Here is a 12,249-nt window from a genome sequence, read left to right as displayed (position 1 = left end):
CATGGGCCTTCCCAGCCATTTTGAAAGTCTGATCAAATCAGGCATTAAGATGGCTCCACTCACGCCCAATATAGCAAGGGCTATGTCAAAACTTATCAACTCTTCCCTGCACAAGCCGACTACACCAACAAAAGCCCCACCTCCCATCCCCCTCGCCTCTCACCTGGTCCCAAACTCTCCTTGGCTACAAAAGCCCCACCACCCATCCAACCTCGCCTTTCACCTGGTATCTCCCATAGCTAGGATGCACTGGGTCTCAGCGTTGCCGGGACTTATTGTCACATTAAAAAGCAAACCAACCCAGGGCCCTATGTAAAAAGAGCCCCCCCTAGTGCTATTTCTGTAGTCACATCATCACACAGATGGAAAAACAAAATGCGAGTCAGGCCCAATCTGAGAAATGTGATTCATATTCCCTGTGAAAAGATAAAGCCCAGTCCCACTGAAACTAGTCTGAAACTTGCTGTGCTAAATGTCAGATCCTTATGTAACAAATCTCTCTTAATTAATAATTTTATTTCTTCTTATAATCTTGATTTTATGTTTTTAACTGAAACATGGCTTGACAAAAACACAGGAAATGTAGTTCTGATAGAATCTGCTCCACCCAACTTTAAGTTTGAATCTGAAACACGAGAAAACAAAAAGGGGGTGGAGTCTGTGCTGTCTTTAGAGATGAAATAATTACCCGCAGGTTGTCTTTTAGGGTGTTTTCATCATTTGAGTATGTATCCTTTAAAATGGAGCTAAAACGGTCTCCATCCATTCTCTTCATTGTTTTATACAAGCCTCCCCAGCACTGCCAAAGTTTTATTGATGATTTTACTGAGATGCTTTCAGTCGTATGCACAGACTTTGATGGTTCGGTCATTACAGGTGATTTCAATGTGCATGTTGATAATATTTGTGACAGAAACGCTAAAGAGCTTGATGCTGTCCTTGAAACCTTCAGTCTTACTCAGCATGTGAGAGGCCCCACCCACAGCAAAGGACACACTCTAGATCTCATATTTACAAAGGGGGTAAATATTTCAAATGATAATGTGATCAATGTTGCTCTGTCTGATCATTTCTGTGTCTTCTTTGACCTGTCTGTTTCTCCCAAACCACCGGTTGGTCCTGCAGTTGTTCAGAGGAGACACATACGTGATGGCACAGGTGCACTGTTTATGGAAATGATAAACTAAATAAATCATTGAATAATTAAATACATAATTAATAACAAATTAAATTCAAATTAAATAATATTTGTTGATCTTGTGTTCTTGTTTTTCCTTCATTATTATTTTTTTTTTTTTCCCTTCTTCTTCTTTCTTCTTCTTTCTTCTCTCTTCTTCGACAGGTCGCTGCCCCTTCCCTCAAAGCCTGCGAAGTACGGAATCAAGCTGTGGGTCGCGTGCGACTCGCTGTCCAGTTACGCCTGGAAGATGCAGGTTTACACCGGGAAATCCGATAAGCGCGCGCCTCCGGAGAAGAGCCTGGCCACGCGGGTCATGCTCGATCTCTCCGAGGCACTGGGACTGGGGGTCGGGGGGGGCCGCAACGTCACGTGCGACAACTTCTTCACCTCGTACGAGCTCGCCCGAAGGCTATTCTTCGAGAGGGACGGCCTCACCCTGCTGGGGACGCTGCGCGCCAACAGGAGCGAGATCCCGCGGGAACTGGTCGACACGAAGCGCAGGGCGGTCGCGTCCTCCGTCTTCGCGTTCACGTTGGGCGAGACCGCGCCGGGGACCTCTTCCACGGCTACGGCGACAAACGGAGTCCCCTCGGTCCTACCTGGCGAAGAAGAGCAAGAACGTGCTGATCCTCACCACGGTGCCGCGCCAACTACGGAGACGGCGATCCTCCGAGCAAACCGGCGGCCGTGTTGCATTACAATCGCACCAAGGGAGGCGTGGACAACCTGGACAAGGTGACGGGTACCTACAGCTGCAGGAGGAAAACCTGCCGCTGGCCCCTCGTCCTGTTCCACAACATGATCGACGTGTCCGCGTACAACGCTTTCGTCCTGTGGCGGGAGCTGAACCCGACGTGGATGGTCGGCAAACGCCACAGACGCAGGCTGTTCATGGAGCAGCTGGGGAGCGCGCTCGTCGCGGGAGGGGGGAGGAGGACCCGCGCCCCGGCGTCATCGGGGACATCTCGGAAGAGGGAAGAAGAGAGGGGAGAGGGGAGAGGAGAGGGGAGAGAGGGGGGGGAGAGGAAGAAGAGAACCCGCGTGCGGCTGTACCCGCGAAGAAGAAGAGGTGCCGAATATGCCCCAGGAGCAAGGACACTAAAACGACGAACGTGTGCCGAGGGTGCCTCGTACACGTGTGTGGCAAGTGCGCCCTCAGCTACTGCCCGCGCTGCGCTCGGACCTAAGTATCTGTCGACCTTACGATCGCTGCCGTTGCCGCCCTTGCCTTGCTATGGTGTCAATTTTTATTTTATTTTAAATAATGATGAAAAAAATAATAATAATAAATATAACAATTGTGTCCTTATGATGAAGAAGTAGAGAGAAAAAGAGAGAGAGAGAGAGTAAAGCGAGACCCCTCCTCCGTCCACGGGGGGGTCAGCGATACAAAGCCTCCATCTACGGGGGGTCCCTCGTCGATGGGGGGTCTGTGATACACCCCCACCCACCCTTGTCCATGGGCCGTGGGGGGGGGTCTCTGATTCTGTGACTCTGGTGGGTCTCGAACTCACAGCCTTTGAATGCCTTTGCAACTTTTGCCTGATTCCCCTTTTTCACAAAAGCAAAACAGTCATCCGAAAACGGTCTACATCAATCATTCCTTACCAAAAAACTGAGAAACAAGGAGTGAAAAGAGTGCATTTACTCTTCAGGGTACTTATTCAGGGATACTTTTCAATCTCTAATTGCAAATTGTAAAAGAGCTCTTTCGGGTGATAAGTTTTTCTGCACATGTAAACAACTGATTTGCTTGAAAGGCTATTATGAAAGCCCTGCTGGGATTTAAACCCAGAATTTCCTGTTTACTAGACAGGCACTTTAACCATCTAAGCCACAGCGCCTCTTAAATGCTACTTTAACCTGTTTCAGCTAGATATTCAGTGACCAATGTTACTTCATAGATTTTGCGCGTGCAATAGCTCTTCCAATCGTCCCTGGGTGGGCTCGAACCACCAACCTCCCGGTTAACAGCCGAGCGCACTGGCCAATTGCGCCACAGAGACAAACAGCCCTCTTAATAAAATATTTGCACCTTGACAAGCCGCAATATGTTTTTTTTAAAGCGAGCCAGCAACATTCGAAAGTTCAGCCCCTGTCCAATCAACTGCGTTTAATGGAGAGCGAGGGCATCAATCTTTCTACCTTTGAGCTAAATCCCCTGTACCAATGTAGCTATAAAAAACTGGAAGTCTTTCAATCAATCGACTCTCGCCAATTTATTGTGCACTCAATATACTGCAGTTAATCTGGATATTGAGGAAAAATGGCAAAATAATGTTATTTGACATAATGCCGATGTATTTGCTTACTTTTTCAAGCACACTTGGCAATTGAACCTCGTTCAGCAGTGCCTTTCATCAGATAGTAAAGCGAGCAGATTTTCCATTGTAAAAAAAAAATGTGTTCTCTCACCATTAGCGACTCTGGTGGGACGCGAACACACAACCTTTAATGCCCTTGCAAATTATGCCTAGACACGGTTTTCATCCAAAATGGGTCCACATCAGTCATTCCTTGCCAACAAACTGAGAATCAAAAAGTGAAAAGAGTGCAGTTAATCTGTGTGTGCAGGGATACTTTTCCATCTTATTCCAATTTGTAACAGCAGCGCATTTTCTGTCGTTGTAAATAATTTGCATGCTTGAATGGACAACTGAGTAGTAGTAGGTTTGAGATGGGCCGGTAATTATTTAGCACTGTGGCATCAAGACTGCTCTTCTTTAAGAGAGGCTTAATGACTGCAGTTTTAAGGCTCTTGGGAAAATTCCAGATCCAAGCAACATGTTGACTTTTTGATTGATTGGAGCCAACAGACTACTCATGACCTCCACTGAGCACCCCCTTGAACCCCTGGAGCCCCCGGAGCACCTCCAGAGCCACCCCCCCACTCCTCCAGACTCACCCCGGGGAAGGGCCACTCTGGCTGGGCATGGCCTCCACTGAGCACCCCCTGGAACCCCCGGAGCACCTCCAGAGCCACCCCCCACTCCTCCAGACTCACCCCGGGGAAGGGCAACTCTGGCTGGGCGTGGCCTCCGCAGCACCCCCTGGAACCCCTGGAGCCCCCGGAGCACCTCCAGAGCCACCCCCCACTCCTCCAGACTCACCCCGGGGAAGGGCCACTCCGGCCGGGCATGGCCTCCGCTGAATACCCCCTGGAACCCATGGAGCACCTCCAGAGCACCCCGCATTCCCCCAAACTCATTCTGGGGACGGGCCACTCTTCTCCGGGTCGCGGGCTCTGGGACTCCGGGGATGACCACCGGGGACCAGGCTCTCCCTTCGAACCCGGGGACCCACACTTAAGCACCCCAACACGGGCTACACACCCTTGGTTCAGCCCCCTGGAGGTCCGTGCCCTTGGTACTATACCTTGGAAGTCCGTGCCCTTGGTACTCTGACTGGAGTACCAAGGGAACGGCCCAGCACTCACCACAGGGGTTCGCGCCGGCTGACAAACTCAGAGACGAGGAAGGGACCGGAGTCCGACCAAATATATCATCTGGCGCTGTGTCCAGCGTGAGGGTGAGCCTTGCAAATTATGCCTAGAAGTCCAATGCGCTATCCATTGCGCCACAGAGCCCATACATCCTTCCATGATGCTCATTTCCACAAACGCAAAACACGGTTTTCATCCAAAATGGGTCCACATCAGTCATTCCTTGCCAACAAACTGAGAATCAAAAAGTGAAAAGAGTGCAGTTAATCTGTGTGTGCAGGGATACTTTTCCATCTTATTCCAATTTGTAACAGCAGCGCATTTTCTGTCGTTGTAAATAATTTGCATGCTTGAATGGACAACTGAGTAGTAGTAGGTTTGAGATGGGCCGGTAATTATTTAGCACTGTGGCATCAAGACTGCTCTTCTTTAAGACAGGCTTAATGACTGCAGTTTTAAGGATCTTGGGAAAATTCCAGATCCAAGCAACATGTTGACTTTTTGATTGATTGGAGCCAACAGACTGCTCACCATAGACTTTAAAAATCTAGTAGGCAATGCATAAAGGCAGCATGTAGTGGAACTCAGACTTGTGGTGATCTCTTGGAAAGTTTTGTCAGCCACAAATGCAAAATGGGTTAACTCCAGTTGTCTAGCTGGCTGCGTGCTTGTTATCTGCAAATAATGGTATTTTTAATGTTCTGAACTGAGTCTTGCAAAGAAGACTGCAAACTCATTGCACCTGGAGAAATACAGAAACCATCAAAGTAACATTTACCACACTGTAATTTGAAATATTAACCCGCTTTGTCATTAGCAGGTCCAGAGTGTGCCCTTTGCCCTTGGTGGGGCCACTCAGGTGCTGAGTAAGACCAAAGCTTCTGAGGACAGCGCCAAACTCTTTAGAAGAAGACGAGGTTGAGCGGGACGTGAAGGAAGGAAGGAACAGTCACTCACGTACGGGAAACTCCTACCAAGCAGTGGCCAGCCTATAGCACACTGGGATTCTGTGGTAATTGAACCAAGTTTAGCAGTTCCTTTCATCAGTTAATAACACAAGCAGGCTTTCCTATTTACCAATGTAGATAACAGGGGTTACAACAGTGACTCTGGTGGGTCTCGAACTCACAGCCTTTGAATGCCTTTGCAACTTTTGTCTGATTCCCCTTTTTCACAAAAGCAAAACAGTCATCCAAAAACGGTCTACATCAATCAATCAATCAATCAATCAATCAATCAATCAATCAATCCATACCATCAAACTGAGAAACAAGGAGTGAAAAGAGTGCATTTACTCTGTTTATTCAGGGATACTTTTCAATCTCTAATTAAAAAATGTAAAAGAGCTCTTTCGGGTGATAAGTTTTTCTGTACATGTAAACAACTGATTTGCTTGAAAGGCTATCATGAAGGCACTGCTGGGATTTGAACCCAGGATCTCCTGTTTACTAGACAGGCACTTTGACCATCTAAGCCACAGCGCCTCTTAAAAGCTGCTCCAACCTGTTTCAGCTACATATTCAGTGACCAATATTACCTCATAGATTTTGCCCTGCTATACCTCTTCCAATCATCCCTGGGTGGGCTCGAACCACCAACCTCCCGGTTAACAGCCGAGCGCGCTGGCCAATTGCGCCACAGAGACAAACAGCCCGCTCAATAAAATATTTGCGAGTCGACAAGCCGCAATATATTTTTTTTTAAAGAGAGCCAGCAACATTCGAAAGTTCAGCCCCTGTCCAATCAACTGTGTTTAATGGAGAGCGAGGGCATCAATCTTTCTACCTTTGAGCTAAATCCCCTGTACCAATGTAGCTATAAAAAACTGGAAGTCTTTCAATCAATCGACTCTCGCCAATTTATTGCGCACTCAATATCCTGCAGTTAATCTGGATATTGAGGAAAAATTGCAAGATAATGTTATTTGACATAATGCCGATGTATTTGCTTACTTTTTCAAGCACACTTGGCAATTGAACCTCGTTCAGCAGTGCCTTTCATCAGATAGTAAAGCGAGCAGATTTTCCATTGTAAAAAAACTAGTATGTTCTCTCACCATTAGCGACTCTGGTGGGACTCGAACCCACAACCTTTGAATGCCCTTGCAAATTATGCCTAGAAGTCCAATGCGCTATCCATTGCGCCACAGAGCCCATACATCCTTCCATGTTGCTCATTTCCACAAACGCAAAACACGGTTTTCATCCAAAATGGGTCCACATCAGTCATTCCTTGCCAACAAACTGAGAATCAAAAAGTGAAAAGAGTGCAGTTAATCTGTGTGTGCAGGGATACTTTTCCATCTTATTCCAATTTGTAACAGCAGCGCATTTTCTGTCGTTGTAAATAATTTGCATGCTTGAATGGACAACTGAGTAGTAGTAGGTTTGAGATGGGCCGGTAATTATTTAGCACTGTGGCATCAAGACTGCTCTTCTTTAAGAGAGGCTTAATGACTGCAGTTTTAAGGATCTTGGGAAAATTCCAGATCCAAGCAACATGTTGACTTTTTGATTGATTGGAGCCAACAGACTGCTCACCATAGACTTTAAAAATCTAGTAGGCAATGCATAAAGGCAGCATGTAGTGGAACTCAGACTTGTGGTGATCTCTTGGAAAGTTTTGTCAGCCACAAATGCAAAATGGGTTAACTCCAGTTGTCTAGCTGGCTGCGTGCTTGTTATCTGCAAATAATGGTATTTTTAATGTTCTGAACTGAGTCTTGCAAAGAAGACTGCAAACTCATTGCACCTGGAGAAATACAGAAACCATCAAAGTAACATTTACCACACTGTAATTTGAAATATTAACCCGCTTTGTCATTAGCAGGTCCAGAGTGTGCCCTTTGCCCTTGGTGGGGCCACTCAGGTGCTGAGTAAGACCAAAGCTTCTGAGGACAGCGCCAAACTCTTTAGAAGAAGACGAGGTTGAGCGGGACGTGAAGGAAGGAAGGAACAGTCACTCACGTACGGGAAACTCCTACCAAGCAGTGGCCAGCCTATAGCACACTGGGATTCTGTGGTAATTGAACCAAATTTAGCAGTTCCTTTCATCAGTTAATAACACAAGCAGGCTTTCCTATTTACCAATGTAGATAACAGGGGTTACAACAGTGACTCTGGTGGGTCTCGAACTCACAGCCTTTGAATGCCTTTGCAACTTTTGTCTGATTCCCCTTTTTCACAAAAGCAAAACAGTCATCCAAAAACGGTCTACATCAATCAATCAATCAATCAATCCTTACCATCAAACTGAGAAACAAGGAGTGAAAAGAGTGCATTTACTCTGTTTATTCAGGGATACTTTTCAATCTCTAATTAAAAAATGTAAAAGAGCTCTTTCGGGTGATAAGTTTTTCTGTACATGTAAACAACTGATTTGCTTGAAAGGCTATCATGAAGGCACTGCTGGGATTTGAACCCAGGATCTCCTGTTTACTAGACAGGCACTTTGACCATCTAAGCCACAGCGCCTCTTAAAAGCTGCTCCAACCTGTTTCAGCTACATATTCAGTGACCAATATTACCTTTAGATTTTGCCTGCTATACCTCTTCCAATCGTCCCTGGGTGGGCTCGAACCACCAACCTCCCGGTTAACAGCCGAGCGCGCTGGCCAATTGCGCCACAGAGACAAACAGCCCGCTCAATAAAATATTTGCGAGTCGACAAGCCGCAATATCTTTTTTTTTAAAGAGAGCCAGCAACATTCGAAAGTTCAGCCCCTGTCCAATCAACTGTGTTTAATGGAGAGCGAGGGCATCAATCTTTCTACCTTTGAGCTAAATCCCCTGTACCAATGTAGCTATAAAAAACTGGAAGTCTTTCAATCAATCGACTCTCGCCAATTTATTGCGCACTCAATATCCTGCAGTTAATCTGGATATTGAGGAAAAATTGCAAGATAATGTTATTTGACATAATGCCGATGTATTTGCTTACTTTTTCAAGCACACTTGGCAATTGAACCTCGTTCAGCAGTGCCTTTCATCAGATAGTAAAGCGAGCAGATTTTCCATTGTAAAAAAACTAGTATGTTCTCTCACCATTAGCGACTCTGGTGGGACTCCAACCCACAACCTTTGAATGCCCTTGCAAATTATGCCTAGAAGTCCAATGCGCTATCCATTGCGCCACAGAGCCCATACATCCTTCCATGATGCTCATTTCCACAAACGCAAAACACGGTTTTCATCCAAAATGGGTCCACATCAGTCATTCCTTGCCAACAAACTGAGAATCAAAAAGTGAAAAGAGTGCAGTTAATCTGTGTGTGCAGGGATACTTTTCCATCTTATTCCAATTTGTAACAGCAGCGCATTTTCTGTCGTTGTAAATGATTTGCATGCTTGAATGGACAACTGAGTAGTAGTAGGTTTGAGATGGGCCGGTAATTATTTAGCACTGTGGCATCAAGACTGCTCTTCTTTAAGACAGGCTTAATGACTGCAGTTTTAAGGATCTTGGGAAAATTCCAGATCCAAGCAACATGTTGACTTTTTGATTGATTGGAGCCAACAGACTGCTCACCATAGACTTTAAAAATCTAGTAGGCAATGCATAAAGGCAGCATGTAGTGGAACTCAGACTTGTGGTGATCTCTTGGAAAGTTCTGTCAGCCACAAATGCAAAATGGGTTAACTCCAGTTGTCTAGCTGGCTGCGTGCTTGTTATCTGCAAATAATGGTATTTTTAATGTTCTGAACTGAGTCTTGCAAAGAAGACTGCAAACTCATTGCACCTGGAGAAATACAGAAACCATCAAAGTAACATTTACCACACTGTAATTTGAAATATTAACCCGCTTTGTCATTAGCAGGTCCAGAGTGTGCCCCTTCCCCTTGGTGGGGCCACTCAGGTGCTGAGTAAGACCAAAGCTTCTGAGGACAGCGCCAAACTCTTTAGAAGAAGACGAGGTTGAGCGGGACGTGAAGGAAGGAAGGAACAGTCACTCACGTACGGGAAACTCCTACCAAGCAGTGGCCAGCCTATAGCACACTGGGATTCTGTGGTAATTGAACCAAGTTTAGCAGTTCCTTTCATCAGTTAATAACACAAGCAGGCTTTCCTATTTACCAATGTAGATAACAGGGGTTACAACAGTGACTCTGGTGGGTCTCGAACTCACAGCCTTTGAATGCCTTTGCAACTTTTGTCTGATTCCCCTTTTTCACAAAGCAAAACAGTCATCCAAAAACGGTCTACATCAATCAATCAATCCTTACCATCAAACTGAGAAACAAGGAGTGAAAAGAGTGCATTCACTCTGTTTATTCAGGGATACTTTTCAATCTCTAATTAAAAAATGTAAAAGAGCTCTTTCGGGTGATAAGTTTTTCTGTACATGTAAACAACTGATTTGCTTGAAAGGCTATCATGAAGGCACTGCTGGGATTTGAACCCAGGATCTCCTGTTTACTAGACAGGCACTTTGACTATCTAAGCCACAGCGCCTCTTAAATGCTACTCTAACCTGTTTCAGCTAGATATTCAGTGACCAATATCACCTCATAGATTTTGCCTGCTATACGTCTTCCAATCGTCCCTGGGTGGGCTCGAACCACCAACCTCCCGGTTAACAGCCGAGCGCGCTGCCCAATTGCGCCACAGAGACAAACAGCCCGCTCAATAAAATATTTGCGAGTCGACAAGCCGCAATATCTTTTTTTTTAAAGCGAGCCAGCAACATTCGAAAGTTCAGCCCCTGTCCAATCAACTGTGTTTAATGGAGAGCGAGGGCATCAATCTTTCTACCTTTGAGCTAAATCCCCTGTACCAATGTAGCTATAAAAAACTGGAAGTCTTTCAATCAATCGACTCTCGCCAATTTATTGCGCACTCAATATCCTGCAGTTAATCTGGATATTGAGGAAAAATTGCAAGATAAGGTTATTTGACATAATGCCGATGTATTTGCTTACTTTTTCAAGCACACTTGGCAATTGAACCTCGTTCAGCAGTGCCTTTCATCAGATAGTAAAGCGAGCAGATTTTCCATTGTAAAAAAACTACTATGTTCTCTCACCATTAGCGACTCTGGTGGGACTCGAACCCACAACCTTTGAATGTCCTTACAAATTATGCCTAGAAGTCCAATGCGCTATCCATTGCGCCACAGAGCCCATACATCCTTCCATGATGCTCATTTCCACAAACGCAAAACACGGTTTTCATCCAAAATGGGTCCACATCAGTCATTCCTTGCCAACAAACTGAGAATCAAAAAGTGAAAAGAGTGCAGTTAATCTGTGTGTGCAGGGATACTTTTCCATCTTATTCCAATTTGTAACAGCAGCGCATTTTCTGTCGTTGTAAATGATTTGCATGCTTGAATGGACAACTGAGTAGTAGTAGGTTTGAGATGGGCCGGTAATTATTTAGCACTGTGGCATCAAGACTGCTCTTCTTTAAGACAGGCTTAATGACTGCAGTTTTAAGGATCTTGGGAAAATTCCAGATCCAAGCAACATGTTGACTTTTTGATTGATTGGAGCCAACAGACTGCTCACCATAGACTTTAAAAATCTAGTAGGCAATGCATAAAGGCAGCATGTAGTGGAACTCAGACTTGTGGTGATCTCTTGGAAAGTTTTGTCAGCCACAAATGCAAAATGGGTTAACTCCAGTTGTCTAGCTGGCTGCGTGCTTGTTATCTGCAAATAATGGTATTTTTAATGTTCTGAACTGAGTCTTGCAAAGAAGACTGCAAACTCATTGCACCTGGAGAAATACAGAAACCATCAAAGTAACATTTACCACACTGTAATTTGAAATATTAACCCGCTTTGTCATTAGCAGGTCCAGAGTGTGCCCTTTGCCCTTGGTGGGGCCACTCAGGTGCTGAGTAAGACCAAAGCTTCTGAGGACAGCGCCAAACTCTTTAGAAGAAGACGAGGTTGAGCGGGACGTGAAGGAAGGAAGGAACAGTCACTCACGTACGGGAAACTCCTACCAAGCAGTGGCCAGCCTATAGCACACTGGGATTCTGTGGTAATTGAACCAAATTTAGCAGTTCCTTTCATCAGTTAATAACACAAGCAGGCTTTCCTATTTACCAATGTAGATAACAGGGGTTACAACAGTGACTCTGGTGGGTCTCGAACTCACAGCCTTTGAATGCCTTTGCAACTTTTGTCTGATTCCCCTTTTTCACAAAAGCAAAACAGTCATCCAAAAACGGTCTACATCAATCAATCAATCAATCAATCAATCCTTACCATCAAACTGAGAAACAAGGAGTGAAAAGAGTGCATTTACTCTGTTTATTCAGGGATACTTTTCAATCTCTAATTAAAAAATGTAAAAGAGCTCTTTCGGGTGATAAGTTTTTCTGTACATGTAAACAACTGATTTGCTTGAAAGGCTATCATGAAGGCACTGCTGGGATTTGAACCCAGGATCTCCTGTTTACTAGACAGGCACTTTGACCATCTAAGCCACAGCGCCTCTTAAAAGCTGCTCCAACCTGTTTCAGCTACATATTCAGTGACCAATATTACCTTTAGATTTTGCCTGCAATACCTCTTCCAATTGTCCCTGGGTGGGCTCGAACCACCAACCTCCCGGTTAACAGCCGAGCGCGCTGGCCAATTGCGCCACAGAGACAAACAGCCCGCTCAATAAAATATTT

General features: G+C 45.3%; 10 non-coding genes across 10 annotated transcripts; all 10 read right to left on the bottom strand.

The window, feature by feature from the left end:
• Nucleotides 1–6,032: 6,032 nt before the first annotated feature.
• trnat-agu (transfer RNA threonine (anticodon AGU)) lies at nt 6,033–6,106 on the bottom strand. Its single transcript has one exon. It is a non-coding gene; the product is annotated as a tRNA-Thr (tRNA).
• A 578-nt stretch (nt 6,107–6,684) lies between these two features.
• trnar-ucu (transfer RNA arginine (anticodon UCU)) lies at nt 6,685–6,775 on the bottom strand. Its single transcript is given in 2 exon segments — nt 6,685–6,720; nt 6,739–6,775. It is a non-coding gene; the product is annotated as a tRNA-Arg (tRNA).
• A 1,246-nt stretch (nt 6,776–8,021) lies between these two features.
• On the bottom strand, nt 8,022–8,095 carry trnat-agu (transfer RNA threonine (anticodon AGU)). Its single transcript has one exon. It is a non-coding gene; the product is annotated as a tRNA-Thr (tRNA).
• An 85-nt stretch (nt 8,096–8,180) lies between these two features.
• On the bottom strand, nt 8,181–8,254 carry trnan-guu (transfer RNA asparagine (anticodon GUU)). The gene has a single exon. It is a non-coding gene; the product is annotated as a tRNA-Asn (tRNA).
• Nucleotides 8,255–8,671: 417 nt separating this feature from the next.
• Nucleotides 8,672–8,762, bottom strand: trnar-ucu (transfer RNA arginine (anticodon UCU)). Its single transcript is given in 2 exon segments — nt 8,672–8,707; nt 8,726–8,762. It is a non-coding gene; the product is annotated as a tRNA-Arg (tRNA).
• A 1,237-nt stretch (nt 8,763–9,999) lies between these two features.
• trnat-agu (transfer RNA threonine (anticodon AGU)) lies at nt 10,000–10,073 on the bottom strand. Its single transcript has one exon. It is a non-coding gene; the product is annotated as a tRNA-Thr (tRNA).
• An 86-nt stretch (nt 10,074–10,159) lies between these two features.
• Nucleotides 10,160–10,233, bottom strand: trnan-guu (transfer RNA asparagine (anticodon GUU)). The gene has a single exon. It is a non-coding gene; the product is annotated as a tRNA-Asn (tRNA).
• Nucleotides 10,234–10,650: 417 nt separating this feature from the next.
• On the bottom strand, nt 10,651–10,741 carry trnar-ucu (transfer RNA arginine (anticodon UCU)). Its single transcript is given in 2 exon segments — nt 10,651–10,686; nt 10,705–10,741. It is a non-coding gene; the product is annotated as a tRNA-Arg (tRNA).
• A 1,250-nt stretch (nt 10,742–11,991) lies between these two features.
• Nucleotides 11,992–12,065, bottom strand: trnat-agu (transfer RNA threonine (anticodon AGU)). Its single transcript has one exon. It is a non-coding gene; the product is annotated as a tRNA-Thr (tRNA).
• Nucleotides 12,066–12,150: 85 nt separating this feature from the next.
• On the bottom strand, nt 12,151–12,224 carry trnan-guu (transfer RNA asparagine (anticodon GUU)). Its single transcript has one exon. It is a non-coding gene; the product is annotated as a tRNA-Asn (tRNA).
• Between the last annotated feature and the right edge of the window lie 25 nt (nt 12,225–12,249).

Source organism: Eucyclogobius newberryi, unplaced genomic scaffold, assembly GCF_026437365.1.
Source record: "Eucyclogobius newberryi isolate DKJ021-1_F unplaced genomic scaffold, fEucNew1.0.hap1 SCAF_8, whole genome shotgun sequence".
NCBI lineage: Eukaryota > Metazoa > Chordata > Actinopteri > Gobiiformes > Gobiidae > Eucyclogobius > Eucyclogobius newberryi.
Note: the sequence above shows the minus strand (reverse complement) of the source record. Positions and strands in the feature narration are given on the sequence as shown.